General features: G+C 39.0%; 1 protein-coding gene across 3 annotated transcripts in view; it reads left to right on the forward strand.

The window, feature by feature from the left end:
- Nucleotides 1-27,358, forward strand: part of GALNT1 (polypeptide N-acetylgalactosaminyltransferase 1) — a 71,825-nt gene that overhangs the window by 11,335 nt on the left and 33,132 nt on the right. For 2 of the 3 annotated variants that reach the window (XM_036419881.2, XM_036419882.2), the window contains exon 2: nucleotides 14,702-14,756. The exons of the other annotated variant lie outside the window; for it this stretch is intronic. The gene's annotated coding sequence lies outside the window, so the exon portion shown is untranslated. The remainder of the gene's footprint in view (nucleotides 1-14,701; nucleotides 14,757-27,358) is intronic. 3 annotated transcript variants of the gene reach the window in all.

Consider the following 27,358-nt stretch of genomic DNA (forward strand, 5'->3'; position numbering starts at 1 on the left):
CATTATGAATTTGAACCTTCTATGTGCTAAAGTATAGTGAAGTAGGAAAAGATTTCTACCAAAGACAGAGTAAGCTGGGGAAGGCCTCCCCTTTGTATCCTTGTAGAGAGAGCAGCATTGAATTTGACCCCTTTCTGTATTAGAACTCTTGGAAAAAGGTCTCATAAAAACACCCTAGAATTTCACCAAGCAGAAAGTTTCAGTGAGAAGTAGGTAGGCTCTCTTCCTCCCATGTAATTTGCCCGTCACACCACGGTTCTCCTCTGGGGTAGTCCCTCACATCCATACACAGGAATAAACCTTATCCCATTTCTCATCACATCTTAGTCTTCTGGCTTCTCCTTGAACTTTCTAAAATTTAACCTTTCTCATCTTCATAGAGCCCCACTTCCACTCTTGAGTCCCAGCACAGTATGTTCATGCTGTACTCCAGGGACTGATCTTAGTTCACTTTTTATTTGGGTCCTTTGGGTGAGGCAGCAGAATCCAACTCTAATCTAAGTAGGAGGTAATGTATTGGAAACTTCCAGAACTATCCCCACTGCTAGGGAGCCAAGTTTGGGAACAGTGGAAACTTAAGGCAGCTTTGGGGAGCTGCAAGCAGAGTTTTAAGAATGATCTGATGAGAAGGTCACCATTGGGATGAATGACTGTCCCCGGTATCTTTCACCTTTGCAAATTACTTGCTCGTGAGACTCCTAGGAGCACATCTGATTGGCTGAATGTAAGTCATGGTAGCTATACCAGGGATTTAGTTTAAAGAACCTCCAGGAATCCTTTTGGCCTCATAATGGGAAGGGAGATTCATCAATTTACAGTCTCAGCAAGATTATATAAGGCACTGAGAGGTAATTCTCCAGAAGGAAATTAGGAAATGAGAATAAATAGATGCTTGGCAGCCAAAAAGAAAGGCTGCTTTTCAACATCAAAGATTTCTCCACATCATAAGTAATTTTCTTGTGTGAGACAAGTAATAGCTAGAATTTACTTAGTGCTACGCTCAGTACAATTTATACCGTGCCTGATCTCATTTCTTTACATGCTGCCTGCTTTGTTGCAATTAATCTTGTGATGTATGCAGGTAAACACTTAGGTGAACCGCTACCTGATAGTAGGTATCAAAGCCAGGCACAAACCCAGGTAGTAATCTGGTACTGCATTGCCCTATGCCATTTAAAAAATTATTATGGATTAGTTAATACTTTTAAATAAGTTTGGATTTTATTAATTTTAGATTATTTGTGCATATTTTAAAATGGTAGTACCATGTTTCTCTCTCTCTCTCTCTCTCTCTCTCTCTCTCTCTCTCTCTCTCTCTCACACACACACACACACACACACACACACACACACACAATTATATTATTCAGAGAGAGTTAGGCTCTTTAGGATGTCGATTGCTTCTAGTGCTGTGTGGTTCCCTCCCAGTCGTGGCCTCCCCTTCCCTGCTGTGTGGCAGTCAGTGGTGGACCAGGGTAATCGAAGGTAATGATGGTAGTCCCATTTCCCCCTACCTAAGGATTGATTTAGAAATAGGCATGTTATCATTTTAGGCTGAGCAAAATTTGCAGAAGCTTCTGAAAAAGACTTTTTTCCTTGTCTTTGTGCAGACATTGTCATACATGAATGTGAGGCTCTGAGCTGCTGCAGTAATCTTATTATCAAACCCATGAAGGAAACCAGCTCAGGGAGAAACCGGCTTATAGAGCTGAGAGAATCGTTGAGGGATGGAGCTGGGGTTGCTAGTCCTGAAATTCCACCCCACTCTTGGACTAACAGTTACGTGAGCCAGTGAATTTCTGGATGTTTAAGCCACTTTGCGGTGTGATTTCTGTTCACTTTCTGACATCCTAAATGATGGCATAAAGCAGAATTGCAATGGGAAGAGAGCTTTCTTATGCTGGATGTTTAAAGTAAAATCACAAAACTTTTTTCTTTCTAAGGGTCTAACCTGGCAAGAATTAGAGTTAAAAAAAACCTGGACTATGTCACCAGACCTATATTTTCTATTGGTAATACCAGGGTTGCCCAGGATGAGCTATAATGTACTTTTCATTTAAAGTGTTTTCTAATTTTGGAGCCCATGAAAATTATCTGGTTAAACTTAATTAGGATTTAAGGAGATGGTTTTTAAAAACCGTGAGCCATCTCAGCTTTTTACTATAATCTAGTAGTCCCAAAACACTTCATTTCTACAACTTGTCTCTAAGTAGTAATGGTAAAGTCTTTTTAATCCTCACTCAGGAATGGATTTTATATAGATTTTTAGAGAGAGTGGGAGGGAAGAAGGGAGAAGGAGGAGAGAGAATCATCTATGTGAGAAAGACACATCAATTGGTTGCCTCCTGCATGTGCTCTGATGGGGGCTGGAGATCAAACCTGCAACCCAGATACATGCCCTTGACTGGGAATTGAACCGTGACCTTTTGGTGCGTGAGCCGCCACTCTAACCACTGAGTCTGATAATAGTGTTATTAAAACTTTTTTCTTTCTAAGGGCTTAAAACTAGTAGCACTTAAAAATTTTTTTTGGTTTATTTAAGATTTTCCAGGTTTTGTTCTTTTTCTCTCCGTTTCTTTCACTTTTTGTTGTGAAGATTTTCAAATACATATAGAAGTAGGAGAACAGTGTCATAAACTCCCACATCTCACCTTCTCACCTCAGTAACTGTCAACACTTGATCATCTTTAAACAAGTGGCTGTAAGTGCTTACCTTTGGCTCTTCTCAGCAGGCTTTTTTCCAGCTCAACTTCGGAGCTAAGGCAGGTGTCCCTTGTTTTAAAGTTTCAGTTTATTTAATACTATCTTTTTTAACACCCAAAGAAGTTATAACACTGAAAACAAGCCTTTATATTGTAGGTGTGGTCTAACAATTATGACTATGTAGGCATTCATATTTGTACATGTCAAGGTAGGATGAGTTATACTGACCTAACATACAACCCCCAGATCTCAGTGGCTTAAAACAACACGACTTCTTGGTTCTGTTACTGGTTGGCTGTGGACTCTGCTCTGCCTCAGACCCCGCTGGGACCCACGCTGAGGGAGCCGTGACTGTCTTGAAGGTTGCCAGCACTGCCCCAGAGGGAAACAGAGCAGGGCAAATTGTGCAGTCTCTTAAAGCTTCTGTATGAAGTAAGGCATGCCATTCGTCATTGGCAAATCACAAGACCTAACCCATTCTTCAATGGGATGGAAAAGTGCACATCTACCATGTGCCTACAAAGAGAACCAGAAATACAGGGTGTCCCCCCAAAATGTATACACACTGTAACAGCTGGTAGCTCCATTTTGAAAATAAAATGTATTTTAGTGAACATTGCCTTTATGATTATTCACAATGGGTGTGCACATTTTTTTGGGACACCCTATGTTTGGTGGGTAGCACTAATGACTCACACTATCATGACCACGTGGAAAATCTCATCTGCCTTTCACCTTTATGTATAATAGCAAAGGCCTCAAAACTTGTTAACGCTCATGGAACAAATGCAGGTGTTAAAATTAACCTCATTGTTTTTGTAGCTCTTGTTTATTTATTTAGACCAGTTAATTAGAAAAAGTCCTCAAGAGAGGCAATACCAGTTTCTAGATTGGATCCTGTTTTTGTTTTTGTTTTTCCTGGAAGATACAGACTTTTCATTTCTCTGAGGTGAGGCAGTGTACCAGGGGAGGGCAGAATAATTTAGCTTCTTTATTTCCCATTAGAGGATGATCTTCCCCTCGTCCTCTTTATTTAATTATTTGTTTATTTATTTAAATGCTTGTTTTTTTATTTTAGAGAGAAAGGGAGAGTGAGAGAGAGCGAAACATTGGTGAGAGAAATATGTCAGTGGAGCAAGAGGCTCTCAAAAATAATTAGGCCAGCTGATATTGAATGTCAACTAAAATTGAGGGGGGAAAAACCCCAAAAAAATTAAGGTAAGCTGAATACAGAGAGTATAAAGGAAATAGTGCATATTGAACAAAGGGTTTCTGCTAGGCAGGCAAGCTTGTTTCTGTTAATGTCATTATCCACATGAACAGATTAAAACTGAAAAACAAAACAAAACCCATATCACCCTTCAAAAAATGCAGAGAAAGCATTGATTAAAATTCACTTTTTTAGGATACGGACTTATCCACACTAAGGATAGGAGAGAAATTTCATAACCTGACAAAGGACAGCTACAAAAAAACCTACAGCAAACATCATACTTGATAATGAAACAATAAAAATATTCTTTCAAAACTCAGCAATAATATAAGTATGTTCCTTGCTACTCCATCTCTCCAGCATTGCACTGGAGCTACTTACTAATTAGCACAGCAAGAAAAGTTATGAGGCTGGATTGGCTGTAAGGAATGAGCAAAAAGAGTCAGTATTAACATTTTCATAGAATATTCAAGTCCATAGATACATTTTTAGGATTTATAGTAGTTAGCAAGTTGCTGAATATAAGATCAATACAGTAAAATCAGTTCTATTACTCTAACCTCACAATAAAAACTGTAATAAAAATATTTCACAACAGTATTTAAAAAAAGCTACCTAGGGATAATATAAAAAGAGGTACCAAGATCTGTTTATAGAAAGTTGTAAAGGTGTATTAAAAGATACTAAAGACCTAAATAAATGTGGGGCATATCATGGTTAAAGGGAGAAAGACTCTCTCTTGTAAGTCTATCTATTTACCTGTCATTAATAAATTGATGAATTTATTGCTACTTTAATAAAAACCCTGAATGGTATAGTTTTATTTGTTTGTTTTTGTGGAACTTGACAAGTTAATTCCAAAATTTATTTGGAAAAGCAAAGGGCCAAGAATAGCCAAGGTATCTCTGAAGACTGCTTATCCTACCAGACTTTAAGTTAATGTAAACTTTAATAATTGAATTAGTGTAGTATTAGGGCAAGGAGAGACTTATAATTGGCAAAAGATTTTTTAGTCACTAACCTACACACATAACTTGTGCAGAAGGCAGTCAACGAATGTCTCTCTCCTTCCTTCTCCCTTTCTGTCCCTTTTCTTTCCTCTTCCTCTCCCTTTCTCTAAAAAGAAAAACCCAAAAACCCACAAATAAACGTGTCCTTGGGTGAGGATAAAAAATAATAATAAAATAAAAATGAGAACTTTTTTTTAATGTAGCCACAATCTTGGTAAAACTAATTCCTTAATATCATCTAACACCCTGTCTATAGTTAGATTTTCCCCATAGTCCCCAAAGTATCATTTGACTTGGTTTGTAGATTCAAAATTCAAACAAATCTACACATTACATTTGGTTTCTATGAAAAAAAATCTTATGAAGAAATAAAGCAATAACTATATCTTATTATTTCTCTCCCTTTTCCTCCTTTCTGTTTTTTTTTTTTTAAATACCTCTCCCTCCCTGAAGATTATGGTTCTTTATAATAAGACAGTACATTTTGCTATATCAGATAGTTTTTATCTCCTTTAAGACTTCTTTGCTGGATTCTTTTTTTGTTTTAGTAATCAAGCAATTAACATGTATAGGGCAGTACTATAGTTAACAGCACAGCATATTGCAAAACTGACAGTTACAGTTAAAATTAACTATCCCCTCAATACTGTTAGGACTTTACATTAAAGCTGTAAAATTATTTTACGGTCATTAAAAAGTTTCGTTAATGTGAAATGTTATATATTTTTTAATTATTCCTCTTGATTTATGGTTAAAAAAGGAAGCTGTATCACAGTATGTGTGTTGGAAAATTTTGCTCATGAACTTAATTTTTAAATTTTCTAAAGCTAAAATGGAAAAGTGCCATTTGCAAAAAAATTATCTTTTATAGTTTTATTGGTAATAAAAACAAATGTGCAACTGTTCGGTGTACATAAGGAGGAAAGGAGGGATAACCCAGGTGTTTAGAGGTTTTAGCAGATTACAATTTTGAGAATTAGGTAGAATTTTAAAAAAACAATGGAGAAGAAATGTTTTGAGTTATTGATGTGAATTAAATAGCAGTATTAAAATTTTAGGGGCTTTAAAAACAATTTTCTTGTTAATTTTCTATTATTAGCATCCTAATCACGGTGGTGTTCTGTGTTCTGAGAGCAGTAACCAAATCCTATAATCTGTCCCCAAAGAGCAGAAAAAGTTCCAAGAAAAAGGCACTTGAGATGGTACATTTAGTGTGGATCTTAACTAGTAGCAGTGCAGAAGAATCTGCCACTAGGGGAAGACTGAATTGAGGGCATGGAGCCTAGAAGAGCCATTCGCAGAAATAAACGGTAACAGACCAGAAAGTTGAATCAGATCAGCAGGAGAGAATGCAGAACAACCACTGAAGTTATAAGCTAAGAAAATAAGTTAAATGGCATTAGGGTGAAACCAAGTAAGAGAGAAACCAAATTAGGAAATAAAAAACCACAAAACAAAAATGGATGTACCAAATTGCTGACTAGTTAAGGAGAAAACAAAGGTTATATGTGTTTTGCAATGTGTACCTGTGATAAATCTATTCAGTAGAATTCATGATTAACTGAGCACAATCTTTCTAATAAATGAATGATTTGTGTGTTTTTTCACAGGGTAATTAAGTATTTTAGATTATTACCGTAGGCCAAAATCTACCCCTATCCCAATTTCTGTTTTTATTTGGTCTGTTGAGCAAAATTTAAAACTTTTTAGGTTTCAGAATATCACTTCGGTTTATATGCAAACAACATCACATAGTGTTTAAGTGAAATAATTCTCATAAGAACCTTCAAGTTTGAAATTATAAGACAAGTAACCTTCCTCTTAAGTCCTTACTGTCCTTTGGTACTTTTTCTTCTCTCCCCAGATGATTCATTGTGGAGAGCATGGCACTGAACTCCGGGGAATGCTGGGAGAAGGGAAAATGAGGGAAAGGGAATGACAACAGAGTTTCCATTTAGTTTGCAGATTGTTTCTGGTCTTTTCATCCCCAGGCCAGAGCCAGGAGACTGTGGTGTCTTGCAGTCTTGCTTGTTATCCAAACTGGCAGCGGCAATGGTGGAGGCGATAGTATAGTGACTGCTCCCTGCGGGTGCGGTTGGCCAGTATCTAGTGTGGGGTGAAAAATAAAGTTCCCTTCCACCTTTCTAAGTTCTTCTGGCTGCACTAATAGTCACATTAACATGAGTCAGGTTAACAAGAGAAAATGTCCAAATTGATTATATGTATGTGGAGGTTCCATAATCACATGAGGCTGGAGGACAGATTGGGCAATTGAGAGTTAAAAGGGAAAGTAGGGAATGCACAGAACGAGAAAGCACGCGTGTGGTAAACAAATTCTTACTGGGCCACCTGAAACAATAGGCCGGCCACAGAGGGAGTCCTACAAACAGGCTTTGCACTATTTCTCCCCTCCGCCATTCACCGTTGGGTTGAGGCTGCCTTCTTTAAGCAGGCTTTTCTATCGGAATTCCTGTAGGCAGGTAATCGGGGAGGGTTAAAGGTTCTTTCTGAGTCTTGTGTTTTAATAACCAGTTTCAAATCAATATTCCCAAAGGCATATTTTAGGGTGGCAAATATGGTCCCTCCCTAATGGATATCTACTCTGGTTACCCGCCTCATGAAGTATATATGTTGCCTTTGCATTTTTGGCTTTATCTCTTGGCTAAGTTGTGTATGGGTATACCATTTTAGAATTTGTTTGAAATCAGAGATGTAAAATATTTTTTAATAAAGAAAGTTAAACATATATCTTTTATAGGTCACCTAGTAAGAGAGAAAGAGAACTCTTTTTGTTCCCTGGGAATTATGTTATCTCAGGTTTGGGAAGAACCAGGAGTTGTTTTTTTTTAATACCCAATCAACTTCCCAAGCTTTCCTGGCTTCTGATGGGTCCACCCCCCATCACTGTGGTTGGCAAACTGCAGCTTGTGAGCCACATTCAGCTCTTTGGCCCCTTGGGTGTGGCTCTTCCACAAAATACCACGGCCTGGGCGAGTCTATTTTGAAGAAGTGGCGTTAGAAGAAGCTTAAGTTTAAAAAATTTGTCTCTCAAGAAATTTCGATCGTTGTACTATTGATATGTGGCTCTGTTGACTAATGGGTTTGACGACTACTTTCCTAACCAACGATCCCTTTCCCAGGTTAGACTGACAGGCCTCTGTTGTCAAGTGCCTCCCTGTGCCAATTTGGCTTCTGCTGTGCATGTGCTTATCTCCCTCTGCTCCCTTTCTGCCCCACAGAAGGGCGGGGAAGAGAGGGTTGTTAATCTAGGTGGGGCAGAGCTGTGATCCCCTGGAGTGTGTGTGAAGCTGTAGCTTCCTGGTGTAGCAAACAGGCTGTGCTCCCTGGTTGATTATGCTTACTAATATCTGATCCCCTTTGCTTCCTCCCTTTATTGATATCTAGCTACCTAGGATAACACTAACACTTGAGTTTGGCCAATTTGATGAGGTGAAATTAATTTCCCTGAAGACTACTGAAGTTGAGCATATCCTATATAATAAAGACATAATATGCATATTAGCCCTCAACCCCTCACAAGCTGCCTACGACCAGGTCGGCAGGGGGGTTAGTGAGGGACAACCAAATGACTGAATAGCAGGCTGCATGAGGCAACCAGGCTGGCAGGGGGGCAGTTGAGGGTGACCAGGCTGGCAGAAGGGGGCAGTTGGGGCAACCAGGCCATCAGGGGAGGCGGTTAGGGGCAACCAGGCTGACAGACAGGTAAGTGATTAGGAGCCAGCGGTACAGGATTAGGTACAGGATTATGAGAGGGATGTCCAAGTGCTGGTTTAGGGATTGGATATCCCCCAAGGGGTCCTGGATTGGAGAGGCTGGGCTGAGGGGACACCCCACCACCACCACCATGCATGGATTTTGTGCACTGGACCTCTAGTTTTTATATGTTCATTAGTTATTTGTGCTTTGCCCATTCATATCTTTTGGCCATTTCTCATTTATGTGTTGTTTGTTTTGATTTGGAAGTTTTTAATACATTCTGATTTTTGGTTAATTATATTGTGGGTATTTTCCTTGAATCTTTGCCTCTCTAAGATGTCTTGGGTTGCATAAAAATTTTTTAATTTTCAATTAAACTAGAAATTACTCATTTTTTTTTAATGGTTTGTGCATTTTGAGTAAGAAATTCCTCCCTACCCAAGGACATGAAGATATTTGCCTATATTTTATTTTAAAATTTAAAATTGGTGTTTTGTATGGTGTGAAGTAGGAATTTTATTTTATTCTTACATGTGGATAAACATTTATTAAATAGTCTATCCTCTTCACATTGATTTGTAATGCCATCTCTGACATATTGTTATCAGAGAATTGAGTGGAAGTGGGGTTTTTGGGGTACCGAAGGAATTAGGATTTCTGGAGGACCCCATGGGATGTGACAGAAAGCTTTATTGCATGGAATTACATCCCACTGTTTCCAAAGTCCCATTTCCCTTAAAGCAGTCACAGAAAGGGTGCAGCTTGGGATTCAGCAGTTAAAAGCAAAGCCAGTGTCCAAGGTTTCCATTCCATGGTGGAGCAGGGTCCAACAGAGCATCAGGCTAATTTTAGTCCATCAGTCCATTTGTGTGGGGTCCATGTGGCCATGAGCCACGTGAGCGAATGCAGGAGCGTGACAGCACATCCCCTGCAACAAGAGTCCCAAGGGAGCAGAAGGGCCAAGAGAGGGATCTCCCTTCCTTCAGGAGTTTATGTACCTCAGAGTTGACACCTTTGCAGCGGCCATGCCCAGTCTGGCCAGTGGCCTGTTCCTAGGAGTGAATTCACCTAGACTTTCCTGGGCATGTCCAGAGTCTTTTTTTTTTTTTTTTTTTTTCCAGTCCCTTTCCCTAGGATCTATGAGAAAAGACCTGGGGAGTGTTAAACTGCAACTTTCTGGCAGAGCTGTACAAATGGCATGCCTTTATTATCCAGCCTTCCCTTTGCCCTTTTTCTGTTAATTAATAACTGGGTTAATTACAATGGTATCTATATATCTAGCCTGTATATTCATGTGGGTCTGATTCTGGGCTTTAAGTTTCATTGGTCTTTTAATCTATCTGCCATATTATCACACTGTCTTAATTACATAGCTTGATTTATAGTAGACACTACTCTTCACCTTGTTCAAAATTATATTGGGGCTTTTTTCCCCTGCTTTATTTTTCCATGTGATTTTTAGGATCTGCTTTAAGGTCAATTAAAAAAATACATTGAGATTTTGATTGGAACTGCATTAAAGTAGGTCAATATTAAGAGAATTTACTTTTTTCTATAGTAAATCTTCCATATGTGAACATGCCCCCCCCCCCCTCTCTCTATCTCTCTCTTTTTATTTTTTTTAGGTCTTTCTAAACAAAGTTCTGGTTACTATTGGCAAAAAATTCCATTGGATTTTGTATGTTAATCTTGTATCCAGCAGTTTTGCTAAAAGTTCTCATTAGTTCTGATTATCTTTATTTTATTGGATTTTCTATTTTTCCCTCTCTTCTTTCTGATTCTTAAATGTGTTCCTTTTTCTTGTTTTATTGTTCTGCATAGGACTTCTTGACCGGAAGAAAAGATATAAGGCAGCTTTTCTCTTTTTTCTAACTTTAAAGGGAACACTTCTATTACCAAAATGAACAAGATTCCACTCACCCAATGAACAGCAAAGCCAAACACAGAACATTGAGGTTTGCATTGAAGAAATTAAAACTGTTTTATTTGCAGATCACCAAGCAAGTAGACAGGAAGTTATCACTTAAAACCCAAGCTTCCTGGTGGCTTTTAATCAATGGTTTTTAAAGGCAAAGCTTGAGGGCATCGGTTGTGCAGTTTTTAATCGGAGGGCTTTGGAACTGGGCCATTTATGGTAAGACAGGGTAAGGAGCTTCAGCACAGGATCTTCCTGCAACAGGAACCCTTCACTTCTGAAGGGGTTCTGGTGTTCAAGTTTCAGTCATGTCCTGGTCTTTTGTATCCACGATTGGATTAGGGGTTATGTGTAGGGGAGAGGCTAGACTTTGGTTCCGGGGGCAACTGGAGGTCAGCATTCTCTTCTGCACATGCTTTATCTGCATGACTTGAGGTTTTGGTCTGTTTCCTCTGAAAGGCAACTCAGTATATTGTTAGAAACAAGGTAGAACAATTTTGAACTGGTTACGCTTCTAAGACGTCACCAATATGTATTTTGTTTACTGTAGATTTGGGGTTCCCATCCTTTATTAGGTAAACAAAATTCATTCCTATTTCTGATTTGCCAGGAATTATTTGTTTTTGTTTTATTTATCATGAATGGGCCCTAGGTTATACTGTTTCAGATAAAATTTAAGTCTGTTGCAACTATGTACAATAGTTCCACTTAACTCCTTTGCTCTAATTTCATCTTTATGTGAACAAGTTTTAATTACTTATGTTTTGAGATTTAGTCCTACCATTTCATTTTGTGTTTTCTATATTTGTGGGGTTTTCTGATTTTAAATTTGTTTTTTATTCTTTTTATTCTCTTTTTCAACTTTAATTTTTAAGTTCACATTGTCTTTGCTTAATTAGTTAACTTTTAATTTTTAATATTTGATCTTAAAAATCTAAAGTAAATTAAATATACCTAATCACAGCAACCTTAAAATGCTTTAATTTTAATCACCATTATTCCTTCTTACATGACATTGTTTTCTGGTGTTTTTAACAAATCATTTTTAAACTCTTCTACCATGTGTCTGTCAGGTACTATTCCAGGTACTATAGTAATAGCATTGAACAAAATAGAGTCTCTGCACTCATGAAGCTTATAAGATAACTCATAAACTGATTCATATGTTATGGTATAAATTAGTATTTGGTGTTAGAATGGAAAGGAAAGCATTAGGAAACTAGAAATAATAATGTTGGGATGGAGATGCTGTTTTATACATGAGTGTCTGCTATCTTCAGACATTCCGTAAAATTTTTAGGATTCAAGTATGAAAAACATAATTCTCATTCTGAAGGAGCTTGTAGTCTAACCCAGTGGTCTGCACACCGTGGCTCGTGAGCCACATGTGGCTTTTGTGGCTTTTTGGCCCCTTAAGTGTGGCTCTTCCACAAAATACTCGCTAGGGCGAGTCTGTTTTGAAAAAGTGGAGTTAGAAGAAGTTTAAGTTTAAAAAATTTGGCTCTCAAAAGAAATTTCAATCGTTGTACTGTTGATATTTGGCTCTGTTGACTAATGAGCTTGCGACTACTGGTCTAACCAGAGAGTTTCAGGAAGATGATACAGATATGGGAGCCATTGGTACATGGCAGGTGAAGCTTTACCCCTGATGCATTTCCATGGAGGGTGTGCAGTGTTAGGATCGAGTGGAAGGAGCCAGTGAAGAAGATTGAAGTGTGGTTAGAAAAGTTGAAGGACAAGAAGTGACTCTGGGAGCCAGGAAAAGAAGAGGTTATATTTTATTTACAGCCTTCCTATTCCAACAGTAATCAAGGAGGCTGAAATATCAAGTAGAATGAGTCTGAAAAGGATATTGGTCTTGGAAGTTAGGACATTACAGGGACTGATCAAAAAACTTTTTGCTGAAGTGGAGCCAAACTACACTGGGTTGTGGAGTTGAGAAAATCAAGACTACTTGTTCAGAAGATGGTAAAGGAAAGGAGAGAGAGATAGTTTGAGAAGAAGAGAACTCCATTAGAACACAGAGCTAACGTTGGTGTTTTGGCAAAAAATACAGAACAAAAACCTTAGAGGTTTTGAGAACTCCATGGTCAGAAAATAGCATGTGCCCCTGGTCTGGAGGAAGTTCCTGCCCGGTCCTTTACTTGCCAGAATCTGCTCCCCAGAATCTCTGGGGGTTTCCATTGTTAATGGCGGCAATATATTTCCTAGTGTCTGAGTTGGTGGGTGGAACTGAATACTGAAACCACAGTATTCTGTTGTAATTATTTCAACATATTCAAGAGATAAAAGTATAAACATGGGTAAACTCCCTCTGACCATTGCCCTTCATTTCCTTCAAACTTCTTAGCGTGATAGTCAAGATTTGCCCTGTTCTGAACTCACCCCCTCAACCATATCTCCCAGTTTGTCTGTCTGTGGTCCCTGGACATCCTGCCTCCCTATTTATTTTAGCTCACATTGTTGTGTCCACTTGAAATATCCTTTTGTCTTGTCTTTTCATAACTCAAATCAGTTCCCCAGTCATTCTCCCTACCCCATTCACTCCTTTGTGCACTATGCTAGTAGCCTCTTATCACTTGGCACCTGTCGCAAGATATGAAAGTGTTTTGTAAATAGTGAAGTGCCACACAAACTTGCCTTGTTATCTCTCCCCCTAAACTGGCAAGCTTGTTGAGGATAGGGACTGTTTTTTTTTTTAATGTATTTAAAATTGATTTGAGAGAGAGAAGGGAGAGAGAGAAAAGGTGAAACATCGATTGGCTACCTCATGCATGCTCCCTACCAGGAATCAAACCCGCAACCTCGGCATATGCCCTGATCGGGATTGAACCAGTGACCTCTTGGTACATGGGATGGCAAGCAGCCAACTGAGCCGCACCAGCCAGGGCAGGACTGAGGGTTTGTTTCCCCCCCCACATTTATCTACATTAGATTTTACTTGGCATAGTGCTTACACATGCTTGATATTTATTAAAGTTTGCATAAATTAGGGGTATGTGATTGTGATAGGTTAATGCTGTGTCTAAGATGGACGTGTTATATACCAAGTTCTAGTTTGTAGCTATTAAATTTTTATTGAGCCGAGGCCGGTTTGGCTCAGTGGTAGAGCGTCGGTCTGCGGACTGAAGGGTCCCAGGTTCGATTCCGGTCAAGGGCATGTACATTGGTTGTAGGCACATCCCGGTAGGGGGGTGTGCAAGAGGCAGCTTGTCGATGTTTCTCTCTCATCGACGTTTCTAGCTCTCTAGCTCTCTCCCTTCCTCTCTGTAAAAAAATCAACAAAATATATTTTAAAATTTTTTTATTGAAATTCTGCCTCTTAAGTAATCTCCTGTAAAAGTAGATTCCTTAATTTGGATTCTCCACTGATTCACATCTTATTTTTTCCTTCACAGAATAGATGTCTAAATAAGTAATTGTAGGTTACAGAGTGGTGTCTTAGGATGTTTTCGACTATGGTTAAACAATGCAGGCTTTAGACCTAACAAGAGGTCCAGACATAGAGATTTCAGGGTTTGTCTGACAGTGACTCCATGTTATCAGGTCCCCATGTGCTTTCCATGTTTCACTTTGCCACCCTCAGCGTGTTGTTTCCCTCAGACCTCAGATGGCTGTGTATCCTATGCAAACAATTCCCAAAGGCAGAAAAGGATAGGTTTTCCTCCAGCATCTCGGCGAGGGAGCGTGACTGTTTCTGAAAGCTTCCCAACATACTTCCTCTCAGGTGCCATGGGCTGAAATTTGGTCACTTGCACTGGCAAGAAGAAGGATCACTTGAATTCAGTTGGGGGTCTCATGCCTGGAAAAACATAGGGTTTGAGGGTGGGATAACACATAAACAATATCTGCCACATGTGCTGTTTATGTGCCTTTGGCTTGCCCATCTGGAAAGTTAATATCCTCGTAGATTTGTAAGAGGAGGCAAGTATTTCCACTGAGCTTGGTGTTGGTTCCAATAATAATACTTTACCCATTGACTCATTCACGGACTGACATTAACTGAATGCATGTGGGCCAGGTATCTTGCTCAGCACTGGGAGGTGCGGCTGGTATAGTCCAGTGGAATAGGGTGGCTGAGGTAAGGGGGAGGGTAGAGTTATTCTTTTATAAACTGATTATAGGAAATTTATTTTTCAACAGGAGATGTGGGACATATGGATTTGGGATATGAATTCATTTGAAAAGCCACTTTGGGGTAAGTTGATAGCTGGGAGTGAATGACTTCAGGATTCCACTTCTTTTTACATTAGGGTTTGTTCTTTACGGCTCCAAAGGTCTTAAACTTTTGTTGATTGTACTTTATGCTGCATACACACACAAGAAAATGGCTTATACTAAAGTTCCAGTTTAGTAATTTGAGAGGTTTAACCACCAAGCATAGCTCAGTACTAATTAGTGCATTCACTTCTCAGTAGGGAGGTTAATTTGAAGACTAAATGAAGACCAGGTTTAGAAATGAAAAGATACTGATTATATAGGGTTTAACTGGGCTTGATCTTACCCAGTAATCCTGCCATGTGGACTGGTAATCACTCATAGAGCTAGTGTTGAAGATAGAGGGTTAAAGTTTGTCTTTTCAGTATCCCTTTTCAGTAATCCAAGTGCCCGTTTGAATTCTCATTGCAACAGTACAAATATAAAAGGTTCCCAATTTTTGTTTTATCTAAGAAAGTGCTCTAAAATATTATTTCACATTTATTGACTGTGTACTGTGGTATCTGAGTGGGTTGTGCATTACTTTATTTAATTTTGTGTAATGGGACTATAAGTTTGTTATGATTTTTTTCATTTATAAGAATAAAGAGGCCCATATTTATAGGATCATCATAATACGTGTTGGAATTGAAACCAAGTTTTATAATAATATGCTGATTGTGCTGAAACCGGTATGGCTCAGTGGTTGAGTGTTGGTCTGAGGACTGAAAGGTCCCAGGTTTGATTCCAGTCAAGGGCATGTACATTGGTAGGGGGTGTGCAAGAGGCAGCTGGTCAGTGTTTCTCTCTCATCGACGTTTCTAGCTCTCTATCCCTCTCTCCTCCTCTCTGTAAAAAATCAATAAAATATATATTTTTTAAAAATGCTGATTGTGTTGGGGGTTCCCAGGATCATTCTCACCTTCAGTGATTGGCTAGGGGACTCTCAGGATTCAGCATATCTATACTAATAAAAGGGTAATATGCTAATTAGACAAGATACCTTTTGGACAACCATCCGGACGACATTTTGGACAAAACCACGGTGTCGTGGGTCAAGGTAGAGGCGGTTAAGGGCGACCAGGCCAGCAGGGGAGGGCAGTTGAGGGGATCAGGCAGGCAGGCATGTGAGCAATTAGGAGCCAGAGGTCCCGGATTGTGAGAGGTATGTCCAACTCCCAGTTTATCTCTACTAATAAAAGGGGTAATATACTAATTAGACCAGACGTCTTCTGGACAACCAGTTGGACATTCTTCTGAACAAAACCACGGTGGCAGGGGCCAAAGCAGAGGCGGTTAGGGGCAACCAGGCCATTAGGGGAGGGCAGCTAGGGGTGACTTGGCTGGCAGGGGAGAACAGTTAGGGAGATTAGGCAGGCAGAATGGTTAGGGAGCCCGAGGTCCCGTATTGCAAGAGAGATGTCCAACTGCCAGTTTAGGCCCGATCCCACAGGTGTAAAAATTTTAAACTGGCAGTTGGATATCCCCTGAGGGGTCCTGGATTGGAGTGGTGCAAGTCAGCCTGAGGGACACCCCCCCCCCCCAAATTTTGTGCACCAAGGCTCTAGTAGTCATAATAATGGCTAAGATTTATTACAGTGAGAAGATACAAAGCAATATTAACAAAGAGTGTGGGGGTTGAGGGGTGACATCTGGAGGAACCAGGCACAGGCTTTCAAGAGCCCTCTCTCTTCTGTGGAGTAGCTCAGGATGTACCTCATTCCTCCAGCAATGAGCTTTGACAGCAGAGAAACTCGTTAGACTCTGTCAGGGTTTTATTGAGGCTTGTGATGGATCCACCCTCTGCCTAGCATGTACCAAAACTTGAGGCTGCCAGAGGGAAAGCAGGTGTTTTGCATAAACCATTCTGTTTGTACAAAGAGTTTAGGCACAGTGGGGCACACTGGTCCTTTAAGGTAAGTTTTATATTGGTGTAGGGAACTGTGTATCATTAAAGTTCCCAGACACCAGCCAAGGATCAACCTTACAACCAAGTCTTTCTGAGGATAGCAGTCTCAGGCCTGCTCTGTTAACTTTTATCCTGTACACTGATTCATTCATTTAAGGAGATTGTAATTATGATCATTTTGCTTCTGAAAAATGAGAGAAGTAGGTAATGACCAATCAAATTTTTTTACAGTGTTTGTTTTGTGGATCCCATGATTTGCTGGAAGGATTCACATGACTCAACATCATGTACTTAGGTTTAGGTTTAATACAGCAAAGGATACAGCAGGAAAAAGATGTATGGGTGAATGCTTAAGAGATCTGGCACAGACTTCCAAGTCTTTCTGCGAAGAGAATTACATGGACACAATTTCCTCTGTAGCTGTGAACAATCAAGACATGTACAAGATGTCTCTCTGGCTAGGGAAACACATGAGTGTTACAGTCCAGAGTTCTTCCAGGAAGTTGGTCACACAGGCACATTTCTGCCATCTGGCCAGCCTGGTAACTGAAACTCAGAACCTAGAAGAGATACCAAGGCATACATCATAAATCTTGATGACTACTTTAAAATTGCTAATATCCTGGTACATCCCTGACCCACTGCCTCTAACATCCTTAATCAGTGACAACTTTTCAGGAGTTCAGTTTTCAGTCTGGCCAGGAGTCATTGCTGTGGCTCCAGGCATTACCCCAGGATTAGCAAGAACTGAGTAAAACAGACCTGCTCTGTTAGCATCCCACCTGAGATAAGGCTGCATTTGCTGAATGTAGTATTTGCGCTGATGTAGTCTTTAGAATATGATGCTACTCTAAATTTAAAAAAAAGAATTTATAGTATAAATATTTGACAAATTTCACTTTTCTGAGAAGTTGTAGAACATTTTCTTTTAGGCATTTATATAATGGTGACTTTTGGATTTTCCATTTTTGTCCACAACTATTTATATTATATCCAAATATGTATTATGTTAAGGAACAAAACAGAAATAATGAAGTTAAAATGGCTAAATCAAGATATTAAACAGAATTAATTTTTACTTCATGAATGCCTTTTTTTGTGAGGGACTTTTGAACAGAAGGGTTCTCTTTTTTTATAGAATTTGCAGATATACAGATACAGCAGTTTTGCAAAAAGAAAGTAACCCATAGTTTAAAAATTGCCTGATTCCAGCATTGAAACCAATCTCTACTACTACATTTATTGCTATTTGAAACCTGCTTTGTATTATGCAAAAAAAAAAAGGCAAGGGATATGGGGAAAGTTCCATGCTTGAAAATGGGAAGTTCTGAGTTAAAGTTAAGTAAGTTCCCTTATTGCAGAAATTCACAGACCCTTCCAGTGCCATAATATATAGTATGAATCTCCCAGGGCAAAGAGAACACATAGCATTCCCCTAATTTATTTGACCATAGACTTTCTTTAGCAAGGACTCTCAGGTTTGAATCCTGCAATAACAGTGTTCTTTAGAACAAATTAGAACAGGGGAATCCACAAAAGGTTTTAGGTAGAGGAAAGACGGGAAACAATTACAGAAAAAATTTAAAGAAAATCTTGTTGCAGAAGGTTTAGTGTCTTATTGCCTTCTGAGAAAACCTGTTTAGAAACTTGCCTATCTGGATGTCTTTTCCTTGCCAAGTTTGCTGAATTGATGTTTCTCTTATAATGTGAACGGCATGTCTCTTAGACTGGTGATTAGCAGTGTGATAAGTGCCTCTGTGGTGTGGATCATTGCCTTTATGGTTGTACCGTACACAGTACCTGACACGCTATGAAGTACATAGTTGGCCAAGACTCAGTAAATATCCAAAGAGCATGTAATGAGTTGTGACTATAAAAGACTGAAACTTTTTTTCTTAAAGAAATAAAATATAGTAGACATAAAAGTTACTTTGAAAATCACATCATTTTGTAAAATTCTTGGAACTTAACTATCCTGTTTCCCTGAAAATAAGACAGTGTCTTATATTAATTTTTGCTCCCAAAGATGTAATAGATCTTATTTTCAGGGGATGTCTTGTTTTTCCATGCGCTAAGTCTTATTTTCGGAGGATGTCTTATTTTTGGGGAAACATAGTATTAAACTTGAGTTTAATTCCTCCTTCAATACCAACTTCTTTTTTATAGTCTTTATGATTTTTTAAACGTACTTTCTCAGAACAGTAGAATTGTTCCACCATAGTTATGTAAACAGTTTTGACTACTAGGTTTCTTTTGCAATGGATGGAATTTTAAATAATTGAGTGGTCAACAAAGCTAAGGAAGACCAATGAGTCAAGAGTAGCCAAGACATTCCTCAAGAAGTAGTGAAAGGGGACAAGGCTTGCTTTACCACCTATCAAGAATTATTTTAAAGCTATTATGATTAAGACATCAATGTGGTGTAGGGATAGACAGACAAATGGAAGAGAAAATAGAACCCTAGAAATGAGGTTTGTAACAAGTTGGCATTGCACACCATTGGAAAGGATGAACTTTCCATAAATGATACTCAATAGTTGGTTAAACACATGGAAGAAAATGACATTCAATCTCTACTGAAACCTAACGCGTAAAACTAAAATGGTTTCTACATAGAGAAGAAGTTTAGGCTTAGAAAATGTGAACCATAAAAGACAGCTCTTATTAAGAAGATAAGCTATAGCCTGACCAGTTTGGCTCAGAGGTTGAGCACCAACCTATGAACCAGGAGGTCAAAGTTCAATTCCTGGACAGGGCATATGCCCAGGTAGTGGGCTTGATCTGCATTGGGAGGTGTGCAGGAGGCAGCTGATGGATGATTCTCTCTCATCATTGATATTTCTATCTCTCTTCCTCTCTCTGAAACCAATAAAAACATATTTTAACAAGTTAATAGGAAAAAAAAAAAAAACTAAATGGACTTTAGCAGGCAGCGGAAATGGGATGGCCAGTAAGGTCAGAGATGGTGGGGAAATGCAAATTAAAAGTACATTAAGATACCAACTTCACACCCATCAGATTGTAAAAAATAAAAAGTTTGACATCAATGAGTGTTGCCAAGGTTATAACACATCCAGAGCTCTCATTTTGCTTCAACTATCTGGGAAAACAAATTGATCATATTTAATCATATTTAAAATATGCATAAACCTGTGACCTAATACCCCTAAGAATATACTCTAGATCAGGATTCATAGTTAAAGGTTTTTAAACAATGTTTAAATGGTTAAAAAATAAAATAATATTTTATAATTTGTAATGTGAAAATTATATGGCATTCACATTTCAGTGTTCCTAAATAAAGTTTTATTGAAATACTGTCGCATTTACTTTACATATCATTTTTGTTGCTTTTGTGGTACCAGATTAGAATGGTTGCGACAGAGATGTCCAACCTAAAATATTTATTATTTCTTTTGCAGAAGAAATTTGCTGGCCCCTGCCCTAAATAAATATATTTTCATGTGTGTACCAGGAAATATGTTCATGAATGTTCATAGCAGTACTGCTTGTAATAACCGAAACCTAAAAAGAACCAAATGTCCATTAGAAATAGAATGGATAGCCAAAGCCGGTTTGGCTCAGTGGTAGAGTGTCGGTCTGTGGACTGAAAGGTCCCAGGTTCGATTCCAGGCAAGGGCATGTACATTGGTTGTGGGCACATCCCCAGTAGGGGGTGTGCAAGAGGCAGCTGGTTGATGTTTCTCTCTCATGACATTTCTAGCTCTCTATCTCTCTCCCTTCCTCTCTGTAAAAAATCAATAAAATATACTTTAAAAAAATAGAATGGATAAATGGGGGTATGCTAAGCCAATGAAAATGAAGTAACTACAACTATATGCAACATATGGATGGATCTTGGGAACACAATGTTAGAAAAAAAGCAAGACTCAGGTTTTTTCTATAAGCAGTTCAGAAATAAATGTATAATAAACAAGGCATTGTTAAGAGAGACTGTGAGGTAAAACTATCAGGAAAAAGTAGAGTGATAGATAAGTTCTGAATAAAGGTAGGCTGTGAGGACCTGGGGAAGAGATGGGATTGGAGAGGGAACTAAAGGTTAAGTTCTTTATTCCAGCTGGTAGATCTGTGCTGTGCTCTGTTGTGTTGTGATCCTTTGTTTCTATGATGAGTTTTTTGCATTCTTAGGATGGATATGTTTTTGTGATTTGGGGCACTAAAAGGATGAACCAGGACCTGTTTGGTTTACCTATACTAGTAAGATCCACCCCCACCACCCCAGATGTTCTGGCTATGTCAGGAATCCAATCGAAACTCTCATAAGCAGAAGAGGGGGTTAAAGGAAAGACCCCTGGCTATTCACAAAAGCCAAGGAAGAGTCCAGAACTTGGTCACCACAGCACCCTCTGCCTCTTAATCTGTATGTCTCTGCTTGTCCCCCTCTTGGACTGCAGAGAGTGTTCAGGAATGTTCTTAGCAGTGCTGCCTGTAATAACAAGAACCTAAGGAAAAGTGTGTATATATTTTTTGGGATACCCTATATACTGTTGGGCTTTCTCTATGTGCTGGGCAGTGTTGGCAGTCCTAGATGCACAGGCTCCTAGCTCTGTGACTTCAGAAGCCAGGGGTGAGGTTCTGTGGGTGGCCTGGCTGGGTCATTTGTCTTGTGTCAGAAGAACCCTTCATGGAGGGCACAGAGAGCAAAGGTCAGAATCATGAGGTGCAGGGAGCCACCTCAGTTTGTATCCATTTATGTCTGTTCTTTAAGTGTTAAACAATATGTGGCATTTTGATATAGACTGTGAATATCAGTGCTAATTTGAAGCGACCATTACGATATTTGATGTTGCCAAAGACATGATCGTCAGTGGCAGGGCTGGGAAGAGGAGTTAGAAATGTCTGTTGAGCATATTATTTTAATTAAACACACACACACATCAAAATACAGCATCACCGTGAAAATCTCTTATGCTAGCCCTTTAAAGTCACACCCATCCTTTTTCTCCCTGATAAGGGCTTTTAACACACAAAAATGAGGCAAAATAGATATTACAGACTTACTTTAAGGCATAATATTTCTATTCTCAATGACTGAACAGACACTTAACCCATTGGTGGTAGTAATGTTTACTAGAGTTTATAGGTGGTTTTCTGTGTTTCTTAAATTCTTTGCATTGAACATGTATTATTTTTATAACTAGGAAAAAATATAAACTTTTAAAGGTATTCCTAGAAATTAAGTCAGTTTTATTAGAAAATGACATTCTACTTAAGATACCAAACATTGAATGCTCTACATTGAAACAGTCAAGCCAGCAAATTTTGTAGCCGTCTATACCATTAGTATCCCAAATGATAAGCCTGTTCCCCCAACCTCTAAACTTGGGGTAACGCCTGAAAAATAGAGAAGATTCATATCTATATGGAATGTGGACATCATCTTGTGTAGGGGTTTGGGATTGGTTTTTATTAAGTATTTGTTATTAATGCAGGTAGGATTAAGAATATGCCGAATAACTTGAAAAAAATTGGGTGGTTTGTTTTTGTTTTTTTTGTGCCAGTGAATAAGCCTTCTCAGTACTAAATTTTAATTATCATTTACTCAAAGACAGTGGCAGAAATATTGACCTAAATACTTTATAGGAAGTGGAGAATACAGGTGTTCCCCAAAATGTATATGCACTTTGAATGATTATAAAGTCAGTGTATATTAACATACAGTTCTTTTTCAAAATTTAAAAGAAACTACAGAAATGAATAATTTTCATTGTCAATGCCTGTTTTCCAACTGATGATTGTTCTGGCACTGCTGATAACTCAAAGCAGTGGAATAGCAAACATCAGGAATCATTTCGTTTGGTGTTTGCCATAAACTTTATCTTTTATGTATCCTCACGAAAAGAGTCCAGTGACACTTTAGGATTTTCTTTGTTCAAAACTTATTATAGTTTCACCATTATTTCAGATGAGTTAAACTTGAAAAAAAACTGAAAATGAAGTTACTTACCAACTGTTAAAGTGTGTGCACATTTTGGGAGGATACCCCATATACCATTGAAACCTAGGGGATTGTTCCCATCCTGACCTTAGCTAGCCAGTAGGTAATTGGCCAAAAACCGTTGGTCCTTTGTTTGAACAACATTGGCTTCAGTTATTGTCCATGCACAGATTTACTGTTGTTGGCATAAGGCGGGATCTAAATTTATGTTTTACCATATGGAAAGCCGTTTGTCCCTGTACCAGTTTTCTACTCTGCTTTGTTGTATTCAGTATTCACCTTTTCAGAAATCCACACACGTATGGGCTTATTTTTGAGTATCACATGGTTTTAAATACTTCTGCTTTATATTAAATCCAGTCCCCTAAAGCTTCATTTGTGTTTCATTCAAATTATATTAATTTATAATGTTACATGTCAATTTTATCTCGGTAAAAAAAAAAATGGTATTATACTAAATTTATAGATTCATTATTGGAAGAAGCTGAGTTTTTTTCCTGAACATGGTATATCTATTCATTAGTCAAATGTTGTTTTATATCTTTTGATAAGAGCTTCACAATTCTCTTCATGTCTTGCACACAGTTTAAATTTATTCCCAAATACCTTGTAGTTTTTATAGCTATTTGGAATGTGATTTGTTTTTTATAGTCTCATTAGTTATTATGATCATACAGGAGGAGCATGATTAATGTTATGTTCATCTTGTGTTCAGCAACATTAATGAAATCATAAACTAGCTCTAATGGTTTAGCTATTGATTCTTTTAGAATTTCTGTATAGAAATCATGCTATCTGCTGAGATAATTTTGTCTCTTTACTTTCTAATTCTTGCTTTTATTTCTTATTGCTTAGACCTCCAGTACAATGTCAAATTGAATTGAGTGCCTAAGTCATCTTATTATGTTACAGAAATTTCCGTCATTAAATGTTTACTATAGTTTAAAGAATTTCCTTTCTAGTCCTAGTTTGCTCTTGAAATTCTCTGTTGATAAACTTAATGGCTTTAAACAATAAATATTTCCTCATATTTTTTTGGATCGGGAATCAGGAACAGCTTAGCAGAGTGGTATTGACTCAAGATCTTTCAGGATGTTGCAGTCAAGATGTTGGCTAGAGCTGCAGGTACCTAAAGGCTTGTCTGGGCCTGCTTCCAAAGTGTTCATTTCCATGCCTGGCAAGATAGTGCTGGTTGTTGGCAGGCTTCAGTTTCTCTCCACGTGGACCTCACAGTAGGGTTCCTTGAGTGACCTTCTGACATGGCGCTGGCTTTCCCCAGAGTGTCTGTTCTGAGGGAGAGCTAGGAGAATGTTTCATGACAAGCCTTTGAATCACACACCATTACTCCCACCATAGATGGTTGGGTAGAAGTAAGTTACTAGGTCCAGCCCACACAGCAGGAGGGAAATAATGCTCCACAGAAGTTCATTTGTGTGTGGATGTTTTTTTAGCCTCTTCATCCCCACCAAGTTGCAGGAGAGTAGGGGCTTCTGTCTGTATATCTTTGCCTTAGACCCCTCCTTTGAGTCCCTAACTTTTGTATCCAGCAGCTGTGGCTAACATCTTTCCTTGGAGGTATCAAAGGCACCTCATCTTAAACAAGTCCACAATCAAACTTAGGTTTCTTCCCATCTTGATTCTCCTCCCTCCCAAAAATTGGTCCTCATTTACTAGCTCATTTCTGTGATCAGCACCACTCTGTATCCAGTTGTACAATCCAGGATTTCCTCCTCTTCACCTTCATCTAATCATCCTTAATCCCACTGAGCTTGTCCCTTAATATCTATATCTGTCCACTTTTTAAAAAAATACCTTAAAAATATATTTTATTGATTTTTTTACAGAGAAGAAGGGAGAAGGATAGAGAGTTAGAAACATTGATGAGAGAGAAACATCGATCAGCTGCTACCTGCACACTTCCCACTGGGTATGTGCCCACAACCAAGGTACATGCCCTTGACCGGAAGTGAACCTGGGACTCTTGAGTCGGCAAGCCAACACTCTATCCACTGAGCCAGACCGATTAGGGCATACATCTGTTCAGTTTTACCCAGCTCCAGCTTCATCCAAACAGTTTCCTCTTTTGTTTTCGATCTATTGACCTTTCAGTGTTGGGTTCCTCTTGCTATAGATAGAGCCTTTGCTAAATGCTTATTTTCCCCTTAAATCATGTCTTCCTCAGGGAATCCTTTTTGACAAAGTCAGATCGATTACAGATGTTTATAATACTGTATACATCCCTTCAAAGCATTTTTACAATTGAAACATCTATGTGATAATGCCTGCTTATCTATAGTCAACTCTAAACTTTATAAGGGCAGGGAGTATGTATTTTGTTCACTTTTGTATTCCCTACATTTATAGAGTTTGTGTTTATTGAATGAATTAATAAATGAATGAATATAATGATTATAGTTCTGTTTGAGAAATGGAACAAATGGAGTATATAATTAGTATATAAATAAAATAACCCAGGCTCTTATTACTGTGTTAGAGGATAACTATAATCTTTTTGAGTCTTTTAGTTCTCCTGGAAGAGAGTCCAGCTATAAATTAAAAGAATAGATCTACTGAAGGGTCCCCTATCTCAGACCTCTGCCTGGTCAGCAGATACAAAGTTAGTGACCCTACATCTAGGTGCTTGAGAGTGCTGGTTTTTTGTTTTTGTTTTTGTTTTTTTGTTGTTGTTAAAGAATAGTTTATTGATTTTTAGAGAGAAGAAGGGAAAAGAGAGAAACATTCATGTGGCATCAATCTGTTGCTACCTGCTGCCCCCTACTGGAGATGGAGCCTGTAACCAGAGCATGTGCCTTTACCGGGAATCAAACCAGGAAAAATAACTGATTCACACTGGCCAGGGCTGTTTTTCTTCCTTCCTTCCTTCCTTCCTTCCTTCCTTCCTTCCTTCCTTCCTTCCTTCCTCCCTCCCTCCCTCCCTCCCTCCCTCCCTCCCTCCCTCCCTCCCTCCCTCTCCCTCTCCTCTCTTCCTTCCCTTCCTTCCCTTCCTTCCTTTTTTTAAAAATATATTTTATTGATTTTGTACAGAGAGGAAGGGAGAGAGATAGTTAGAAACATCGATGAGAGAGACTCATCAATCAGCTGCCTCTTGCACACCCCCTACTGGGGATATGCCCGCAACCAAGGTACATGCCCTTGACTGGAATCGAACCCGGGACCCTTCAGTCCCCAAGCCTCTATCCATTGAGCCTAACCGGTCTCTGCTGTTTTTCTTTCTTTAAATACTAGAGGCCGATGCGCAAAGATTCCTGCAAGAATGGGCCTTCCTTCCCCTGGCTGCCAGCACCACCTTTGCTCTGGTGGGAGCTGCCTTTCTGCCTTCCCACCTTCCCATGCTGCCCAGAGGCCCAGAGCAGCTGGGGCAGTGTGAAACACCTGTGTCCTGCCCCTGCCTCTCAGGGCCTGTGTATGCAAATTAACCAACCATCTTTGTTGGGTTAATTTGCATAATGACTCCTGATTGGCTGATGGGCATTGTGAAGGTACAGTCAATTTGCATCTTTCTCTTTATTAGTGTATTTCTTTTATTGATTTCAGAGAGGAAGGGAAAGGGGGAGAGAGATAGAAACATCAATGATGAGAGAGAATCATTCATTGGCTGCCTCGTGCATGTCCCCACTGGGGATTTAGCTTGCAACCCAGACATGTGGCCTTGGCTGGAATCGAACCCAGGACCCTTCAGTCCGCAGGCTGATGTTCTATCCACTGAACCAAACCAGCCAGGGCTGTTTTTTCTTAATTTTTTTCCCCAATTACAGTTAACATACAATGTTATATTCATTTCAGCTGTACAACCCAGTGACTAGACACTTATATAATTGTCTCTCTCCTAATGAGCAGTGTCACAGGCCTTTGAGCCTGGTATCAGCTGCTCAGTGGATGATTCTGTACCTCTCTGAGGACTCCCAGGCTGCTCCAGAGCTCCCCAAGATGAACTCCTTATGTGCCAGAAATGTTTCTAGTCAAACTGTCCCAAATTTGGTGACAGTTCTTCAAGTCATTTTCTCATATTTTAACAGATGGGGGTGTGGAGTTTGATGGGAAATAGAAACTAAAAATCAGGGAAATCTATAAAATTACTGTCAGAGCCAACGCTAGGTCTCAGATTTTATGATACTCTTCTTTTTCAATATAATTTCCATGAGTCTGTTTCGAATGGCTGGTGACTGTAGCATTTTTGGGATGAAACTCAATGGCACAGAGGATAAGAATTAGCTCAATAAACTGCTGTAGTACAGGTTCCTAGGAGAATGCATGTCTTTGGGCCTTGGGAACTGAATATGAGTACTTGAAATGAATTGGGTGGCAATCAATGGATTGGCTTTGCCTTAGCATGTAATACAGTAATTGAATAGAAGACAGTTAAGCCTCCTGTGTTTGATGGACGTAATATAATAGCTCACTGTTTTAATTTGCATTTTCCTAATTAAAGTGAATTGAACACTTTTAAAATATATATTTTATTGATTTTTTTAAAGGAGAGGGAGAGTTAGAAACAATTATGAGATAGAAACATCAATCAGCTGCCTCCTGCACACCCCCTACTGGTACATGCCCTTGACCTGGATTGAACATAGGGCCTTTCAGTCTGCAGGCCAATGCTCTATCCATTGAGCCAAACCAGTTAGGGCTAAACACTTTTCTACATGTTTATTGGCTATTCAGATTTACTGTCTGAAAAGTACCTGTAACATCCTTATTTTCCTGCTAGGTTGTT

Source organism: Pipistrellus kuhlii, unplaced genomic scaffold, assembly GCF_014108245.1.
Source record: "Pipistrellus kuhlii isolate mPipKuh1 unplaced genomic scaffold, mPipKuh1.p scaffold_m20_p_6, whole genome shotgun sequence".
Classification (NCBI taxonomy): Eukaryota; Metazoa; Chordata; class Mammalia; order Chiroptera; family Vespertilionidae; genus Pipistrellus; species Pipistrellus kuhlii.